The following is a 20,934-nucleotide window of genomic DNA, read 5'->3' on the forward strand; positions in this document are numbered from 1 at the left end:
CAAATAGCAAAATAGCAGAGCATGTTTTTCTTTTCTTTTTCTTTCTTTCCTTTTTTTTTCCTTTTGCATCAGGCTTGGGGTTTGAACTAAGGGAATGGGTCCTGGCTCTGAGTTTTTCTACTCAAGGCTAGTGGTCTATCACTTGAGCCACAGCTCCACCTCCTGCTTTACTTTTTTTTTGGAGGGGGGTAATTGGAGAGAAGTGTCCCATCAACTTCCCTCCCCAGGCTGGCTTCAAATGACAATCCTCATATCTTAGCTTTCTGAGTAGCTAAAATGGCAGACATAAGCCATGGTGCCTGACTCTTAAATTTTCATAAAGGAATATTAAACTATGTATTGATCACTAGTTACCATTCTTTTATTAAATTTTTTGGTCAGCTGGGAGACTTGAACTCTGGTCCTGGGTACTGTCCGTGAGCTCTTCAGCTCAAGGCTATCACTCTACCACTTGAGCCACAGAGCCACTTCCATAGTCACCATTCTTTACAATAAAATGAAAAATATACAGGTAACATTCTATATACTAAAAGGTTGTATTTCTGGCTTTTATGGAACCAGTAACCTGGCATTTAATAGACTGATCATATAGGTAAGGAACGGATTGAGATTTATAAAAATACATTCAGGCAGAATGAGACTTAGTGGTAGAGTGCTTGCCTAGCATGCATGAAGCCCTGGGTTCAATTCTTTGATACTACATAAACAAAAACTAAATAAGAGTATTTTTAAAGCATCCAAATTAATAATTAAATTTTGTCCACTCATTTAGGCCAACAGGTCCTAAACTGTCAAAATCTCTAACCATCTGATTACATTTCCACAAACCGAATCTTAGATATCATCCCAGGATTCACAAGCTTTCAGGACAGATTTCAATATTCTCTATAGGATTAGCTCACTACAGAAACTGTTCAATATACACTTAGTTTTGCATAGCTAATTAAAGGATATATGCTTGTCTTAATTTTCCCATCTAGGTTGGAGAAATTTTTAAGCAGTAATAAATAGTTTTCATTCAGGATACTTTACAAACAACCTATTGTATTTAGATATCTATGGCAGAGGCAGGAGGATCTAAAGTTTGAGGCCAGCTTTTCTATCTAGGAAGTTCAGTTCCAGTAAGGGCTGCCTAGTAACCCTGTCTCAATAAAATAAAATAAAACAAAACAAAACTAACAAATATACCCCCCCAAAAAAGGGCCATGAATGTCACTGAATGATATACCAGTTGCCTAGTGTATGCAAAAATCTGGGTTTGGTGCCTAGCACCTCCAAACAAGTAAAATCTCATAAACAAAAAACTATCAATGTATAATATATATACATATATATACATACATATACACACACAAATAAAAATTCAGAATGGTCCTTTAACACTGCAGTTAAAGACAAATTCCTCTGATTAAGTAATGACCATAAAAACTTGCCTAACAGTTGAAGAAACTTGTTATCAAAAGAAAAGGAAATAGACCATGGAAGCAAATATTCTTTTCTGATAGAGGAAACAACTACAGAAAAGCCTTTATTATATTTGTTCAAAGTATTGATGCAAAAACAAAATCTCAACAACATGTTTAATACTACTTTCAAAACAAAACAGCAAAAATTAAAAATTGAACATATAAAACTTGAAGTTTCACTATTCGTTCAAAAAGCAAGACTCAGAAAAATATACTTATATCTATACATAATATGTATACATATATATGTATATAAGGATTTCAACCCATTAACCGGATTCATTTTCCGAATCCCAAAGGATTCTCTCTTCATAAAAAGCAATTACAAGCTGAGGACATTTCACATTTGCCTCTTTTGCTGGCACCAACTCAGTTTCTTCTAAATCTTTCCACTTCATGAGGAACATCAATACCCCACTACTTTCTGTGACAGCAATTATGTGTTCAGGCTCTAAACCCCTAGCAAAGCCAGTTGGGCTGTCACCAGCATCATTATTCTCTGATGTACTATCATCCGACTCACTGTCAGATAAACTAGGTTTTTTAGAATTTAGAAAAGCCCCAACTAACTCTGGACAATTTAAATTTTCTTGGGGTTCCCAGGTATTGTCGGCATCTGAATACCCCTTCCATTTCAGGAGATATTCTACCTGCCCAGCTACAACCCGTCGGGCCACTATTTTCTCCACTTCATATTCTTCAAGCTCTGCTTCTTGAACTTCTTCAGAAGTTCCATTCTGATTCTCTCCTCTTTTTGGTATTGTAGTTTCCTTGGAGGCCATTTTTTGATTGCAGATATGAAGAGCTATTATTAACCAACTCAGATGCTTCCAGTTGCAATCTTGCAGCAACTCTGGCTCCACACACTCAAGCTTCAGTCACTTCCAGTGGGGATAGCCGTTAAATTTTTATGGTAAGTCCTGGAAAAACAAAAATCACCAGTCTGACTCAAATGTGAAACTTCCTAAATCACCATGCCAGCAGCTTGAAAAACCGTCCATCCGTATGGCATCTTCCTTAGCTGCAAGCTGCCGTCTGAATTATAGACAACAAAGTAGACAAGCACTGCCAGGGTGTTAAAAGCTAAACTGTCATTGGAACCACAATTACAAAAGTAGGCCAGGCAACCCACCAAAATATCCATGCTGAGACACATCATAAGCAACTTCTGAAAATTAAGACTAAAAAAATAACTTCCCAGGGCCAGTAGTTTGGCCTCGTGGTAAAGTGCTTGCGTAGCATGCACAAAGACCCGGGTTAGATTCCTCAGTAACATGTACATAGAAAAAGTGGGAAGTGATGTTGAGGTTCGATGTTTAAAGTCAGCCTAGGCAGGAAAGTCTGTGATATTCTTATCTCCAATAAATCACTCAGAAAAAGCCAGAAGTGATACTGTGGTACAGTGCTAACTTTAAGCCAACACAGCTCAGGGATAGCGCCTAGCCCCTGAGTTCAAGCCCCAGGATGGGCAAAAAAAAAAAAAAAGCAAGCAAGCAAGCAAGCAAGCAAGCAAGCAAGAAAGAAAGGAAAAAGAAATGTTAACCTTCTGTACATTACATTTATAATTACAATAAAAATAGCTAAACAGGCTGGAGTTTGGTCTAGTGCTAGAGTGCTTGCCTAGCATGCATGAAGACGTAGACTGGATTCTTCGGTACCACATATACAGAAAAAGCCAGAAATGGTGCTGTGGCTCAAGTGGTAGAGCTCTAGTCTTAAGAAAGCTCAAGAACAGTGCTCAGGCTCTGAGTTCATGTTCCAGGACTGGTAAAAAAAAAAGTGAAATAAAGTTTAAAAATCTCTTCCCAGCAGCTAGAGAGAAATACAATTACCAACAAGAGAATATTGATTTAAATGGTAGCACATTTCTCCTATGTATCCAGAAAAGTCTGGAAGGAAGTAGTATATTGTTCAAATGGCAAAAGTAAAGAACTGTCAACTCTTAATTCCAGATTCAAGGAACATATCCTTCAAAAACTGTGGAAAAATAAAGACATTCTCATGTGACCAAAATTTAGAAACATTTCACTAGCAGTCTAAAGGAAGTTCTCCATACAAAAAAGAAACAACACCAGAAGGAGGCTTGTAACTTTAGAAAGAAAACAGAATTATATTGATATCAGGGTGAATATAATAGACACATTTTTCCTTGTGCAATTTTAAATCATGTTGAATTGTTGAAGGAAAATTATAATACCATTTGATGTTGGGTACCATGAATATAAAAGAAACAGACGATAGCTGTAACCACTCTGTGCATCTCCTTTTTAATAATAATAAAAACATTTTAAAATTAAAAAATAAAAGTACCAAGTTTGTGACTATAAGGAATTTTAGAATAAAAGAATTTTCTACATAAAAAAGAAATAGATGAGAAATGTTGGGGCCGGGAGTTTGGCCTAGTGGTTGAGTGCTTGCCTAGCATACATGAAGACCGGGGTTCGATTCCTCGGTACCACATACATAGAAAAAAAAAGCCGGAAGTGGTGCTGAGGCTCAAGTGGTAGAGCTCTAGCCTTGAGAAAATCCAAGGACAGTGCTCAGGCCCTGAGCTCAAGCCCAGGACTGGCAAAAAAAAAACTTTCAGGTCCTTTTGGGGCCGGGAGTGTGGCCTAGTGGTTAAAGTGCTTGCCTAGCATGCATGAAGACCCAGGTTCGATTCCTCGGTACCACATACATAGAAAAAAGCCAGAAGTGGTGCTGAGGCTCAAGTGGTAGAGCTCTAGCCTTGAGAAAGTCCAAGGACAGTGCTCAGGCCCTGAGCTCAAGCCCAGGACTGGCAAAAAAAAAAAAAAGAGAGAAATGTGTATTCGAAGAGCTGGATGTGTGGAGGTAGGCGAAGAACTGCCTATGAAACAAAACAAAACAAAACAAAAAAAAACAACTCTCAGTTCAAATCTCAGTGCCACCAAAACAAACCACATTCTCAAAGTAGGAGGATAAAAGTACAATCTAAATGAATATGAGGTCTCTCCATGACTAGACTTTAAAAATATCGACAACAGGGGGCCAGGAGTTTGGCCTAGTGGTAGAGCTCTTGCCTAGCATGCATGAAGACCCAGGTTCAAATCTTCAGTACCACATATACATAGAAAACAAGCCAGGAATGGTGCTGTGGCTCAAGTACTAGAGCTCTACCCTTGAGAAAGCCCAAGGACAGTGCTTGGGCCCTGAGTTCAAGGCCTAGGACTGGCAAAAAAAATAATATTGACAACAAAGCTGATTGCAGGTGACTCATACTTGTAATCCTACCTGCTTTGGGGGCTGAGTTTTTAGGATCACAGATCTAAGTCAGCATGGGCAGGAAAGTCTGGGGCACTTTTATCTCCAATTACTCACCAAAAAGCTGCAAGTGGAGCTGTGGCTCACATAGTAGAGCACTAGCCTTAAACAAAAGAAGCTCAGAGACCTGAAACAGACAGAAAACAAAAAATAATAAAACATTAGACTCTGCTAGATATCAGTGGATCATACCTATAATCTTAGTTTCTCTCTCAGTATCAGATTTCCAAGAGGTTTTGCTCAGTAGAGTCCATAGGATGTGCTATTCCTCCAGCCAATAAGTCCTAACAACATTAGTGAAATGTCATCTGTCACAGAAATTTAGGCATTGGCGGCTCAAACTTTGTAATCCTTTCTATACAGAAGGCTGAGATCTGAGGATCACGGTTCCAAGCTGGGGCAATCAAGTCTTTAAGATTATCTCCAATTAATCACAAAAAAGTCAGAAGTGGTGCTGTGGCTTAAGTGGTAGAGTGCTACCCTTGACTGGGATCAGAGGTCAAGCCCTAGGAACTGCAAAAAAGGAGAAGCAGAAAGAAGAGAATATGGGGAGGAGGACGAAAAAGAAGAAGGAGAAAGAGAGGGGGAGGAGGGAGGGAAAAAGGAAGGGTAGATGAGGAAGATAGAAGAGAAGAGAAAAGGAGAGAAGAGAAGAGAAGAGATTCAGTTCATGAGAGTTGGGAGTTGGTTGTATGGACACCTTTACCTAGCATTTTACAAAATTTCAGACTCCCAGTAGGAAACCACAGCATAGCCACACTGTTTGTACAAATGGCTTGAGCGCAGATGAACAGTTACATAAGTCCTAGTGAGAATTGGTAGAAACATTCTCCAAATCTAAGTTCCATACCCATCCAGAGGTTTGCTTTGCAATGAGGCTTTTTAAAGTTCAACTGTCAGACCTGCTATATTAAGTCTTTTCTATCCAGTTTGGAAATTAGAAGAATTTCCAGGGTGAATCACATTTGTACTAACAAATTATGCACAGTTCTTCAAATGGTGAGACTCTACTAAAATTCAATTTCCAAAAGGCCCACAGAGGCTTTGCTCTTAATTTGAATAACTTCCCATATTATTTTATGATTGCAGAATTATACTAACACCAATACCAGACAAAGATAAAACTAAAGACTATTTTTCTTGTTGTTGTTGTTTTACCAGTCCTGGGCTTGAGCTCAGGGCCTGAGCACTCTCCTTGGGCTTTCTCAAGGCTTAGAGCTCTACCATTTGAGCTACAATTCCACTTCTGGCTTTTTCTAAGTATGTGGTACCGAGGAATCGAACCCAGGTCTTCGTGCATGCTAGGCAAGCACTCTACCACTAGGCTAAACTCCCAGCCAAAACTATAGACTTTTATCTGTCATCAACTTTCACACAAAAATCTGCAACAAAAGATTAGTAGAAGAGAATCTGCCAAGGTCTAAAATTTAATCTGACCATTTCTACATGAGTTATACTGTATCTATGCAACGTTGATTCAAATATCAGTATTTATGTTCTCTCTGATATGTAAAAATTAGATCTAAAATACACTTCAATATGATAAAATATACAGGATTCTAGATATTCACACATAATGAGATTTAAAAAAAGGATACTCTTATGAGAGAAACACAAAAGCATATTGCCTAAGAATTCACATAAAATAACATGCACACTGAAACAACCTATAAGGTATGTTAACAAGAGATCCCCTTTTTCTTTTTTCTTTTTAGTTCTTAGCTTTGGATGATTCTGTTTTCTTTATCTTATATATGGTGTATTCAGTGTACATCTTGTAATTGGTTGTGGGGAGGATATAGACCTTGAGGGAAAAGGGTGAAAAAGTACAGCATTGGAGCTCAATGGACATTGAAGAAAGTGAATTATACAACTCATGGGTGGAGACAGGAAGAAGGGAATGGAAGAAAATGAGGGAACAGAAGACATTGCACAAAAGAAAATTTATGCATTACCTGACTTGTAATAATAATCCCTCTGTACATCACCACTACAATAGCATCAAAATAAATTATTTTTTTAAAAAAATCAATGTTTAATGAGGGGCTGTTAGCTCATGCCTGAAATCCCAACTACTCAGGAGGCTGCAATATGAGGATCACAGTTGAAAGCCAGCTCAGGCAGAAAAGTCTGTGAGACTCTTAGCACCTATAAGCTACCCAGAAAAAGCCAGAAGTGGCATTATGGCTCAAGTGGTACAGTGCTAGCCTTATACACAAAGAGGCTCAGTGACAGTGTCCAAGCCCAGAGTTTAGGCCCTGTGACCAGAAAAAAAATCAACGTTTGGTTAATGCAATCTACCACAGATTAAAGAAATTACATGTGATAAAATTCTTCATTCACAAAAAACACTGTACTAAATATACTCACTATCTTACTCATGTAATTGTATCCCTTCTGTGCACCACCTCTGTAACAACTGGCAAATTATTTTTGCCACTTCTGGGGCTTGAACTCAGGGCCTGGGCATCATCTTTGAGCTTTCTCAAGGCTAATGATCTACTATTTAAGCCACGGCACCATTTCCAGGTTTTTCTGGATATGTGATAACCAAGGAATTGAACCAAGGGCTTCATGTATGCTAGGCAAGAACTCTACCACTAGGCCACACTCCTGGCCCCAAGCAAATCTTTTCAAAGTAATAAAACAAAAACTCTCAGGAAATTATGGATAGAGGCCTTCTTTTTCAACTTCAGAGACTATAAGAAAAGCTTTAGTCAGAGTGGAAAACTTGGATCAGAGAATAAGCAGAGTTTTTTAAGTAGTTAAAATAAATATTATACACTCACCTCCCAAGGTACATGTAGGGAGGGAGTCCACACGAGCACCAAGGTCTGACTGACATTGACTGACATTTGGGGGATCCTGGTGATTGCTTGGATGCATCCACAGCCCTGTCCTCAGTACCTATTGAGCTTGGACCTTGCAGTCCAAACTTGTATATGCAAAAGATGGTCAAACCTGATTGCCCCTCCCCCCGCTGTGTCAGCCCTCTTGTTACCAGCTTCCCAGACTTTTCTGCAACAATAATTCCTTCTTGCTCCACCAGAAATTATGGGCTGCCTGCGAGGGAGGAGGCTTTCCCAATCTGACTGAGCTGCAGCTGCTTCCAAACTGAAGGCCCCTCTCCCACCTTCCTCCATACTCGCTACTTATGTATAAGACACACCTCTGGGTTTTCAGCTTTCTCATTCAAACCTAGCACTCTACCACTTGAGCCACAGTGCTACTTCTGGTTTTCTAGTAGCTGACTTGAGATAAAAGTCTCTCACAGGTTTTCCTGCCCAGGCTGGCTTTGAATCACAATCCTCAGATCTCAACCTCCTGAGTAGTTAGGATTGCAAGCTTAAGTCACTGGCACTCAGAATCTCTGGGTTTTTTCATTTGGAGCTGTAAAGTTGGGGTTGAATTTGAAAATAACTTGCTTCCTTGGGAATTAATAATATGTGTTAGCTTTAAGTGTTTGCCATAAATATCAAGTTTATATCTGGTTAAATCCTGAGGCCACTTCGAATTTCCTGATGTTTATCCAACTCAGCTAAGTGATTTTAAGGTTTTCTTTTGTTTTCTGCTCGTACTAGGGCTCTCCCTTGGCTTTTTAGCTCAAGAGGGAAAATCTGCCACGTGAGCAACACCTTCTGTTCCAAGCTTAACAAATTTTCTATGCCATATATAAATACCTAAATATATGCATAGATATATACATGTGTATACACAGTTTACACAGAATATTTATTAATAAATATGTGAATATATAAACATATACTCCAGTTCAGATGTGATCTAAAATATGTAAATAAAACTGAATTTCACCCAACTTCATCATTAAGATCAGCCTATCCAGTGAATTCATGTTTAATGTTCTTCCTTGTCATATTTAGAATTGGTAAAGATTGATCCATTCCGGAAAGCTTTGGTTTTCTAGGGTTTTTTTTTTCTTTCAATGTTGCTTTTTTTTGCCAGTCCTGGGGCTTGGACTCAGGTCCTGGGGCTTTCTCGAGGCTAGTGTTCTATGACTTGAGCCACAGCACCACTTCCGGCTTTTTCTGTGTATGTGGTACCAAGGTAACAAATCCAGGGCTTTGTGCATGCTAGGCAAGCACTCTACCACTAGGCAATGTTCTTGGCCCCTTGTTTTCTAGTTTTTCATTGTCAGATTACCATCACATTTATTCAATGGTAGTGCCACATAATTAAAAGTGTAGAAAATCAATTGGAAAATTTGTTCTATGTAGACAAAATCCAATGTACCTTCTATTTTAAAAATATTGTGTTTACAGACAGTTGCTGGTGTCTCACTTGTAATCCAAGCTACTAAAGAGTCTGAGATCTGAGGATATCAGTTTGAAACCAGCCAGGGCCAAAAATTCTATGAGACTCTTATCTCCAATTAACTTCCAAAAAAACTTAGAAGTGAGCTGTGTCTCAAGTGATAGAGCACTAGCACTGAGTAAAAAAAAAAGTTGTAAGACAATGCCCAGAGTACAAGCCTAAGAACAGGACAAAAATACTGTTTAAAAATGGGAATGGAGGGCCTAGAATGTATCCTAGTGGTGCCATCGCTCAAGTAGCAGAGCCACCAGCTTTGACCAGAAAGTGTCTAAGAACAGTGCCAAGGCCCTGAGTTCAAGCTTCAGGACTGGCAAAAAAATGAGAATGTTAAATAATATGACCACATTATATTTTGGTTTGCCCCTTACAGTATGAGGTTGCTGTGACTGTGGTAGTTAGAAATTTACTAATTTAAATACAGTTAGTTTGCATTGATTTCTAAGTTAAAATCTTAAGAGATTATTTTTTTAACAAAAAAATAATACTTAACCTATTTCCCCCTCTGGAAAAAAAAACCCTGCAGCTAATATCGTAGTAGTGATAAATGAAAAATGTTTTGCCCTATTGGGACAAAGGAAAGATGCTTACTCTTACCACTCTTGCTCAACAGAGCCCAAGTGCTTTAGCCAGCACAATAAGGCAAACAAAAAACAAAAATAAAAGTAACATGTTTGGAAATAAGAACATAAAGTTATCACTATTCACAAACAAACTTGAGTTTCTACATAGAAAATTCTGTAATCTATCAAAACATTCCTATAATGAACTGAATTGAGCAAACCACAAAGCATAAGATCAGTAAGCAATTTGTCAAAACACTGTATATATGGAACTATCACAGTGAAATCCCTTTGTCCAATTAATAAATACTAATAAAAATAAATATCAGCAGAAAGTGAGAAAAGGGGTCAACACATAAACATAAATCTCAATTCTTACACTAACAACTAACAACAAATATGGAAGCTAAAATTTAAAACACAATACTTAGCTGTGTTAGTGGTTCATGCCTATAATACTAGTTTCTCAGGATGCTGAGCTCTGAGGATGGTTAAAGGAGCCTAGAAAGGAAAGTCCATGAGACTTTCACATCAAATAAAGCAGCAAAAGTCAGAAGTAGAGCTGTGACTCAAGTGGGAGAGCACTAGCCTCCAGTAGAAAAATCAAAGAAATGGTGCCTGGCCCCAAGTTCAAGTTTCAGTAGTGGTGTGTACGCACGTGTGCGTGCGCACACACACATACACACATACACATAATAACACTTAGAATTATTGTGCAGAAAATTAAATATTTAGGTGCGAACAAAATCTATACAGAATGTGTATGCTAAAATATCTGAAGTTCTGATGAAGGATTGCTTAAATAAACAAAATTTGGACATACTATGCTTGTGATTAGAAAGCCATATAGTAAAGATAGTGCAATTCTCCCTTAGAATTCAAGTAAGATTGGCCAGGAGTTTGGCCTAGTGGTTAAAGTGCTTGCCTAGCATGCATGAAGACCCGGGTTCGATTCCTCGGTACCACATATAGAAAAAAAAAAGCCGGAAGTGGTGCTAAGGCTCAAGTGGTAGAGCTCTAGCCTTGAGAAAGTCCAAGGATAGTGCTCAGGCCCTGAGCTCAAGCCTAGGACTGGCAAAAAAAAAGAATTCAAGTAAGATTTAACAGATCAAATGATTATAAGCAAATATATGGACCTCCATTTTAGAATGGAGTATATTAGAAAAAATAATTCAAAATAAATAGTGGATTGAAGTAGATCATATATCTTGTGAAATTAGTATAATGAAACTTACTAAAAACTGTTTTAAAAGGGATGAAAAAAGAGGGTCAAAAAAGATTAGTATCAGTCAGGCATCCATGTCTCATGCCTGTAATCTTAGCTCCTCAAGAAACTGGAGAACTGAAGAGAACCTGAAGAGAAAAGTCTACTAGATTCCATCTCTTTAAAAAAAATCAGGGCTGGGAGTGTGGGCCTAGTGGTAGAGTGCTTGACTAGCATGCACGAAGCCCTGGGATTGATTCCTCTATACCACATATACAGATAAAGCCATAAATGGTACTGTGGCTCAAGTGGCAGTGTGCTAGCCTTGAGCAAAATAATGTCCAAGGACAGTGTCCAGGCCCTGAGATCAAGCACCAGGATTAGCAGAAAAAAAAATCAGTACCAGGCACCAGTGGTTCATGTCTGAAATCCTAGTTGCTCAGGCGGCTAAAATATGAGGAATGTGATTTGAAGCCAGCTCAATCAGGAAAATGTGTAAGATTCCTATCTCCAAATAATCACCAAAAAAGTAAGAAATGAGGCTGTGGCTCAAGTGTTAGTGTACAAAAAAAGCTCAAGGACATCACTCAGACACCGAGTTCAAGCCCCAGAAATGGCACAAAAGATTAAAATTTAAAAAAAAAATCAGTAAAAAAGCTGTTTTTGCTCAAAGCGAATGTGTTCCACTTTTGGCACTTTGGTGGTTAACTGGAAACAAGAGAGTCTCATGGACTTTCCTGCCTGGGCTGGTTTCAATCCCAGGATCCTCAGATTTCAGCTCCTGAGTAGCAAGGATTGAAGGCAAGAGACTCCAGCACCTGGATTTGATCTGTGTGTGTGTGTGTGTGTGTGTGTGTGTGTGTGTGTGTGTGTGTGTGTGTGTGTGTGTGTGTGTGTGTGTGTGTGTTGTTATTGGGGGGCTTGATATCAAAGCCTAATGCTCTTCCTAATTGTTTTCGTTCATGACTTAAGTTCTACCACCTTAGCCATGCCTCCATTTCCTGGCAGTTTCTTTTCCTTTCTTTTTTAATTTTTTTTTGGGGGGGTTGCGGAGTTGGCAATGGGGCTTGAATTCTGGGCCCGGATGCTGTCCCTGAGATCTTCAGTTCAAGGCTAGTGCTCTATCACTTGAGCCACAGCACCACTTCCAGTTTTCTGGTTGTTCCTTAGATAAAAGGGCCTCCGGGACTTTTGTGCCCAGGCTGGCCTTGAACCATGATCCTAAGAACTCAGCCTCCAAAGTAGTAGGATTACAGGCCACTGGCACCCAGCTTTCTTCAAAAAAAAAAAGAATTTTAGGGGACAGAGCGTGGCCTAGTGGTAGGGTGCTTGCCTAGAATGCATGAAACCTTGGGTTCAATTTCTTGGTACCACATACATAGAAAAAGCCAGAAGTAGTGCTGTGGCTCAAAGGGGTAGAGCTCTAGCCTTAAGAAAGCCCAAGGATAGTACCCAGGCCCTTAGTTCAAGACCCAGGACTGGCAAAAACATAAATAATTTTAGTCCAGGAGTGTGGCCTAGTGGTAGAATGCTCACCTAGCATGCGTGAAGCCCTGGATACCACATACACAGAAAAGGCTAGAAGTGGTGCTGTGGCTCAAGTGACAGAGCACTAGCCTTGAGCAATAAGTGTTTAAGGACAGTGCTTGGGCCCTGAATACAAGCCCCAGGAATGGCAAAAAAAATAATAGTAAATTAAAATAAAAATAATTTTAATTCGCTTTTTCATTTTGAGTTTTTTTTTTTTGCCAGTCCTAGGTCTTGAACTCAGGGCCTGTGCCCTGTCTTGGGATTTCTCAAGGCTGGTGCTCTGCCACTCGAGCCACAGCAGCACTTCCTGCTTTTTCTATATATGTGGTACTGAGGAATGGAACCTGGGTCTTCATGCATACTAGGCAAGCACTCTACCACTAGGCCTCTCTCCTGGTCCCTGAGTTTGTTTTTTATTTATGTAGTACTGAGGAATTGAGCCTAGAGGCTTAGGCATGCTAGGCAAGTCCTTTCCCACTAAGCCACATTCCTGGACCAAATAATTTCCCCCCCTCCCTTTCGTCAAGGAACTTGAGCACAGGTCCTGGGCACTGTAACTGACCTCTTTTTACTCAAGTCCAGGGCTCTATCACTTTGAGTCACAGAGGCACTTTTCCTGGTAGTTTCTTTTAGCACTAAAAATATATTTATCATTCAATGCATGCAACACTGAACATACACTTAACATCTGGCCAGCAACAGCATTTCTGGGTATTTAGCATGAGGAAATGAATTTATGAGAGCACAGAAAACTATAATGATATTTATAGCCCCTTTTATTATTTAATTTTTGCAATACTTGAGGAGCTTGAACTCAAAATGCCTCAGGCTTGTTATACAGACTCTTCTGCAACTAAGCCACAACTTTGCCCCTTTTTGTACTTTTATTATGCCAGTCCTGGGGCTTGAACTGAGTCTAGGCACTGTCCCTGAGCTTTTTTGCTCAAGGCTAGCATTGTACGACTTATGCCACAGCAGTATTTCTGGCTTTTTGGAGATAAGAATCTTAGGAACTTTGCTTAGCCTCCTAGGCGAAATGAACTCCAGAATATGTAAACAAGAGGGTTATCTTTGTAATTGTTGTTCTTAATGTACTATGCGAAGTTATTTCTTTTTCTCTTCCCCCCTTTATGGTTTATCTCATGTTGTTGCTATATCTGACTTTGGTACCTGGTATACTGTATATGTTTATTTGAAATAGTGAAGGAAAGGGGAAAACCAAGATGACTGGGAGGGGGGAGAGGGAGGGAAAGTAGGAGAAAAACATCAGAGGGGTTATCAATGTTCAAGAAGTAATATACCTACTACCTAATGAACATAACTGTAACCCTTCTATACATCACCCTGACAATAAAATGCAATTTAAAAAAGTCTTAGGGACTTTACTACCGAGCCTGACTTCTGACTTCCAATCACAATTCTCAGATCTCAGCCTCTTGAGTAGTTAGAATTACAGGCATGTGTCACCAGTGGGCTATCTGTGCAATTCTTGCCCAGGGGTGCATTTGCATTGTGCTAAGTCATTTTAGGCTTCCCATCATAATTAGAATAACAGGAGTGTGCCACCGAGTGGCAGCTCTCAATTGAGGTCTCTAAAACTTTTCTACACTGGCTGGCCTTGAACCACAATTCCCATCTCAGTATTCCAAGTAGCTAGGATTATACATTTGAGCCACTGACACCCAGAAAGCTGTTTTATATTGTGGATGTGTGTGTGTGTGCATGTGTGTATATGTGTGCATGCGGACACACACGTATATACATATACACATGCATACACACGGGACTTTTAGTTGTCATTAGGATGTTTTGCTTAAGGCTGGTGATCTATTCCTTGAAAAACAGTTCTAGTCTGGCTTTTTTGGCACTTAGTTGGCGATAGAAATCTTGTAGCCTTTTCTGCCCTTACTGGCTTTGAGTCTCCCTTTTCCAGGTCTCAGCCTCCTGAGTAGTTAGGATTATAGGCATGATCCCTCGGCACCTAGCTCACTTTTATTGTTAGTAGATTAAAATGGGAAATATATCAGGGACCTGGTGGTTGTTGTCTATAATCCTAGCCAGATAGGAGGCAAGGATCTGAGGATCCCAGTTCAAAGCCAACCTGGAAGGAAAGCCTATGAGATTCATATTTCCAATCAACCAGAAGTGGAGCTGTGGCTCAATTAATAGAGTACTAGCGATGAGCAAAATGCTTTGGGACAGCGTCTAGACTCTGAGTTTATGCTCTAGTACCGGCACAAAAGCAAATTTGAAGCAATCCAAATGCCCTTTAGTGGGTAAACAGTTACACTGGTACATCTATACTGTAGAATGTCATTCAGAAGTAAAAAGGTATCAAACTATTAAACTTGGGTGAATCTCAAAGAAATGATGCTCAGTTAAAAGAAAAACCGTAAAAAGTATGATTCTGTTTCTACAATATTGTCCAAATAAGAAATTACAGAGGTAGTAAACATGTTAGGGGCTGCCAGGGACTTGAAAAAGTGATTGTAACTCTAAAGTTTAGTAAGAATGATTGTGGTGGAGAATCTACACAAGTGATAAAATTGCATAGAGCTATATACACAGATCCAGAAGTGAATGCATGTAAAATTACTGAAATCTCACTGGGCACTGGTGGTTCACCCCTGTAATCCTAACTACTCAGGATGCTAAGATATGAAGATCCAAGGTTTGAAGCCAGCCCAGGCAGAAAAATCTCATTGAAATGTTTATCTCCAATAAACTATTCAAAAAAGTCAGAAGTGGTACTGTGGCTGAAGTGATAGAGCAGTAGCCATGAGCACAAAGAGGCTGGAGACAGCACCCAGGCACTGAGTTCAAGGTCTAAGACAGGCAAAAAATAAATTTAAAAATTCATGAAATCTAAATAAGCACTATGGACTGTACTAATATCAGTATCTTGGTTTTGATATTGAATTCTAACTGTAAGATATGATCATTGGAAAAAATTAGGTGATGGCTATGTAAGACCTCTCTGTAATACTTTTTTCTTACAACTCCTTTCAAAATTAAGTATGAAGTACTACAAATATTTTAGAATTTACTCATTTGCATATTATAAGATGGAAATACATTTTTAACATGGAAAAATAGCCAAATACAAAGGAGCCTAAATTAGTTTATCCTGAAATACTTGATGAAAGTGAGTATATGTGAATTCATCATAATTGCATAAAGTACATTTGCAAGGCTAGAGAGGTAAGAAAAAAGTTTGCTGTTAAACATCTGTATCACTCAGCATTCATCAAAAGGATTAGAACTAGTAATATATAACTACACATCTCTCTAACTATAACATAATATCTAGAAATATTTCCCACTCAATCAATTCAAAACTATCATCTTAATGAATTTTGATGCTGACTAAGCAAATACACAATCTGCAGGGCATTCAGAGAGGCTGGAAACATTGGGCCCAGACCTAAGCACTCACCTCAAGAAATCGCTTATATCTATTACGGTCTCGATTTCCATAACAAACAGGATAGAGATACATTCTCTATCTCCCAGTTTCTTCCTCTCTCTCTCCCCCGTGTCCTTTTCTCTGTCTCTATCTCTTCTTCCTCCTCACCTCTGTTTTTCACCTCAGTCTCCAATGAAAGTTTTTTTTTTTCCAAGTGATTCATCAGTTTCTTAGATGATTCGAGAAGATCTCTCCCCTACTTATTAACTGATTCGGAGTTGCTTTTTAATATCAGCAACATACCTCTTCAGCAACACGTGGTCCAGTGATTCACTGGGAGAAGACTGACAGACTGACGTGGGAAAGCTCTCGCATCCTCAAGCAGTTGGCTTGCGAAGGGGCACTTGGGCTGCTAATCGCCCCTTGGTTTATTATGGGCTCTCCAAGCCTCAGGGACCGCAGCCAACAGCGCGTTTCGGGAGTTTTGAGACACCACAAGCCCTTTCCCTACCTTTCGAGTTCGTCGGGAGCAAGCGGAGCAAGGTTGGATTTCCACACCCGGGAGGCGTCTCCACCTCGTGGTGTCCAGCGCCCGCAAGGGAAGCCGCGCGCTTGCCCGCCCAGCAGGAGGAGCGGTGGAACCCACCTGAGGCGCCTCGCGCGGCTGTGGGCGGGGAAGTGGGCGGAGCCTGGGAGCGGGAGGCGCTCGCAACCCGGCTCAGCCCGCCAGAAGAGCGCGCGGCGGGCAGGCGTGCAGTTGGCGAGCAGACGGGCTGGCGGTGGCCGGCCAGCTAGCTGGATAAGAGTGAGCCCTACTGTCGAGAAGGAGAGGTGTGCGTGTGCGTGTGTGTGTGCGCGTGCCTGTGTGTATGAGGGAGTGAGAGAAAGAAAGAGTGTATCTGTGTTGTGTGGTGGTGGTGGGGAGTGGGGGGGGGGAAGGAAGGAAAGGGAAGAGGCGGAGCGTGGGAGCGCACAGTGTCAGGATACAATAGTGCTCGGCGCCGCCTTAGCCTCAGCCGCTGTTGCTGCTGTTGCTGCGGCCGCCGGCCAAAGCCTCCTGAGAACTGAGAGGCCTGATGGGCTGGCAGGGTGAGTGGGGGCGCCTGGCGGGAGAGAAAGCGGGTGTGCGAGGTGCGGGGGCGGCCGGGTGGACCTTAGAGGGTTTCCAGAAGGAGGGGCTGAGGAGAATATTAGGGGGCAGGTGCGAGAAAGGGAAGTGAAGAAAGCGGGCGGCGTGGGGGGCTGTTACCACGCCCACCCCCCAACCCATGATTGGCCTCGCCCGGCATGTTGCGGGGGGGAGGCCCCAGTTTGGAACTCGGCGTGAGGAGCCACGAGCTCATTGCGCCAAGGTAGGCGTCACAGAGGGCGGACCCAGCGCGAGCGTGATTGGGGGCGTTGGGAAGCTAGTGGAGTGCCGGCCTCTCCGAGTGAAGAGCGGGTGGGCACGGGGCGAAGCGTCCCGGCTCTGCTTCGCGACTCCACATAGCGGTCGCCTTAGGTGTCCCCAGAGCCGGTGAGTGGGGAGCTTGTGTGAACCTAGGTAAAGTATTTTGGGGCTCTTCTACTGACTTATGTGACTAATAGGAGCGGGTGGCTGGGAATGGGGCAGGTGGGGTGCGGGTGGCTGATACGTGCGAGGAGTGGGGTGTGTGGGCAAGGAGTGGGGGGTGCGGGCAAGGAGTGGGGGGTGCGGGCAAGGAGTGGGCGGTTGCGGGCATGATGTGAGGCCGTGTGGGGGAAGAGTGCGACCTGGGGGTGTGGAGACAGGGCGAGACCAGGAATTGGGCTTCAGTTGCTAGTTATCCTATGAGGAATTGAACCCCGTAACAATTAAAAGCTTGTTCCTTTGGGTGTCATTTTTTCGGTGCTCCCTTCTCATTGCAGTTCTGTGCATGGTAGGGAGCTCCAAGCTCTAGCCCGGTGGCAGGAGGGCTTCCATAGGCCCCAGGCTGCAGAACACTCCATGGAGAGGAGTGAGGGTGCACCCTGGCTGTTACGGAGTTGATAAGCGGGAAGAAGCCTGTGTAGAGTGAAAGAAGTGGTGGGCATTGCGGGAGAGCAAGGAGTGACCCCTCTGAGAAATAGCGCGGATACCCCGCTGACTGGTACGCTTTTCTCTTTACATTGTTGCGAGTTGCAAGTTTGCAGGCACCTGGAGCGCTCCAGGAGATGCTTTTTTGCAAGTTGCAAGGAAATTTTCCCACAGCCCTCCCTCGAGCCCCTCCCCCCACTGCCAGAGAGTGGAATAGAGAACTTTTTGGCCACTCCTATTTTTCGAATTCTGCGGGGGTGGGAAAGAAGTCATAGATACATACTTGAAACTTTTAAATCTTTTTTCCCTCCCATTTTTCAGAGGGTAGCCAAGGACATTTACCGTGAAGTCTGATGTGCACCAAGAAACCTGTATTTATTTGGAAGAAGGGGCGGGACCTCAAGTGAGTGATCTTAATTTTGGTTCGTGGAGGCATTTTTAAATTTATATGGTTTATATAGCTGTGCTACGCACATATGCAGCTTATAGAGGTTTGGCAAAAATTTTGGCCATTCTTTTTGCTTTCTCAATTGAAGGAAGTCAACGGCCTTAGATGTGCACTGGGATTTTTACCTCCCTTACCCAATGAGATGCATTTATATGTGAATCTGAGGATGGGATTCCCGCCCTTATCTCTCCACAATCTGGTTAGCATAAGAAATAAAAACAAAATTCCAGCACTGTGAGCATGGCCTAATGGTAAGAGTGCTCACCTAACATGCACAAACCCCTTGGGTTTGATTCCTTTAGGTACCACATACATAGAAAAAGCCAGACGTGGTGCAGTGGCTCAAGTGGTAGAGCTCTAGCCTTGAGAAAGCCCAAGGACAGTGCACAGGACCTGAGTTCAAGCCCTGAGTCTGGTGAAAAAAATATAAAAGAAATAAAAACTACCATCTGAGCATCACAGTTCAAAGCCAGCCTGGACGTGATCTAGTAAGACTCATCTCCTATTAACCACCAGAAAACGTGAAGTGGCTCTGTGGCTCAAGTAGCAGAGGGCTATCCTTGAGCTGAACAGCTCTGGGACAGTGTGTTGGCCCAGAGTTCAAGCCCCACGATGGACTAAAAGAAAAAATAAATAAAAACCATGTTAATGGGCTGGGCGCATAGCCTAGTGGTAGAGTGCTCACTTAACATGCATGAAGCCCTGGGTTTGATTCCTCAGTACCAGATACACAGTAAAAGCCAGAAGTGGTGCTGAGACTCAAATGGTAGAGCCCTAGCCTTGAGAAATCCCAAGGAGAGTGCTCAGGAGGACTGCCAAAAAATGTCAGTGGTGATTCCAGTGGCCTGGAGAGAAGGGCCACCTCATTCCCTTTATTCAGTATGATAAAGATAATTAAGTCTAAACTCAGAAAGTAAGGGAAAAACATTTAGGTAAGAACTGGTTGCTGACAAACCAAAATCCATTTTTCCAGAGTAGTTCTCTTAAATACTTACCCTGCAGGCACTTGTCAAACAGGGGGGTAGGAAAGTGGGAATGAGAGCAAACCTACTGAGGAGGTTGAGATTTGAGGATCACAGTTGGAAGCCAGCCCTGGTAGAAAACACCCTTGCATTCTTGTCTCCAATTAATCACCAAAAAGCTGGTACTGGAGCTGTGTCTCAAGTAGTAGAGTACTACTTAGCAAAAACAAAACAAAACTAAGGGAAATTGCTCAGGCCCTGAGTCCAAGCCCCAATACAGGCACACACACACACACACACACACAAACAAATGCAGTCTAAGCACAAATACTTGAATTATGAAAGGATAATACCATGTCTTCAAGGATTACCCAGTATCAAGTTCTCAACCAGTGTTAGATAATATTGTTACCTTTTGTCAATTGACAATGTTATTAACCTAGAAAGGAGCTCTGAGCCCATTGTTGATGACTTTAAATGATTTCTGAAATTTTCGGGTCAGCCCTAATATAATCAGAATTCTTCTATTCTGGTTCTAGAACCCATACATTGTCTCCCCTCTCTTCTGAGTCATGTTACTATGCCTTGGAAATGTGATATGAGTATTGGTCACAGGTAAGGCAGAGTAAAGAAATGTTTCCTATTCTGTAGGGTACTTGTGATCAGCTAGGAGCCAAGAGTGAGTAATTGGAAAGTAGTCTTTGTGCACAACTGAGTAACCTTCTGGACTGCAGAGGACATTTCCAGGGCCAAGTCAAATGATGGTTTAGAATATTTATCAAAAACTGGTATGAATTGGTAAAAATTGAACAACAATGATGTGGAAGAAATGTTTATTATTGTCTTTTTAAATAATGTTTATCTTTTCCCTCTCTTGTATTCCAGTAACTGTAATACTCCTACCCCCAGGACACACAAAACTATATATTGCCTTTTCCTTAAAGAATAGCTGGAACTAATTATTTGGTGAGTGGTGAGAGTATAGGAGGCATCAAGTATTTGTGAAGATGTAACATTAGAGATAAAGAGAACAAGACTTACATTGTCATAGAACATAATGTTCCCACCTCCTCATAGAGTTTACAAAAGTACAGGAGCTAAAGAAGACTGACATTGTATGCTGGCTAACATTAAGAAAATCTTTCATGAGGTAATTCACTGTTACTTTTACTAGCCCCACTTTATAAATGTGAAGTTCCTGTTGGCATTATCCCAGTAATTTTTTGCAGGTCCTGGAGCTTGAGCTTTGGGCCTGGGCTCTGTCCCTGACCTTTTGCTCAAGGCTAAGGTTCTACCACTTGAGTCACAACTCCACTTCTGATTTTTTTCTCAATAGTTTATTAGGGATAAGAGAATCACAGACTTTTCCTGCCCAGACTTGCTTCAAATTGTGATCCTCAGATCTCAGCCTCCTGAATAGCTTGAATTTCAGGTGTGAGCCATTGCACGCAATTTTTTGTGTGTGCTGTTAAACCTAGAACCTTACACTGAACTGTCAGATGTGACATGTGCCTAAAATGAAGACACTAATACCTTCAAAAGTTTCTAGTCTTGTAGGTATAATGGATAGGAAAGCTGAACCATCGTCTGCATGGTTGGGAAGGAGTAAAGATGAGTAGTTAGAAATGATGAATATAAGAGTGCTAGCAAGTGGCCATTGCCGACTACGGCCTTGGGAAAAGGAAGATCAGAATTTAGACCACTTACCC

At 41.4% G+C, this 20,934-nt stretch overlaps 1 protein-coding gene and 1 long non-coding RNA gene across 2 annotated transcripts in view; one reads left to right on the forward strand and one right to left on the reverse strand.

Annotated features, from left to right (window-relative positions):
* Positions 1–1,686: 1,686 nt before the first annotated feature.
* LOC150040665 (uncharacterized) lies at positions 1,687–16,396 on the reverse strand. Its single transcript, XR_016533819.1, has 3 exons — positions 16,292–16,396; positions 4,806–4,875; positions 1,687–2,386 (listed from the first exon to the last, which is right to left on the reverse strand). It is a non-coding gene; the product is annotated as an uncharacterized LOC150040665 (long non-coding RNA).
* A 787-nt stretch (positions 16,397–17,183) lies between these two features.
* The window catches only part of Jade3 (jade family PHD finger 3), a 113,263-nt gene continuing 109,512 nt past the window's right edge, over positions 17,184–20,934 (forward strand). Inside the window, exons 1-2 of the mRNA XM_090325613.1 lie at positions 17,184–17,296; positions 18,137–18,218. The gene's annotated coding sequence lies outside the window, so the exon portion shown is untranslated. The remainder of the gene's footprint in view (positions 17,297–18,136; positions 18,219–20,934) is intronic.

This window comes from Megascapheus bottae, chromosome X (assembly GCF_031878675.1).
Source record: "Megascapheus bottae isolate mThoBot1 chromosome X, mThoBot2.hap1, whole genome shotgun sequence".
In the NCBI taxonomy this organism is placed as follows: Eukaryota; Metazoa; Chordata; class Mammalia; order Rodentia; family Geomyidae; genus Megascapheus; species Megascapheus bottae.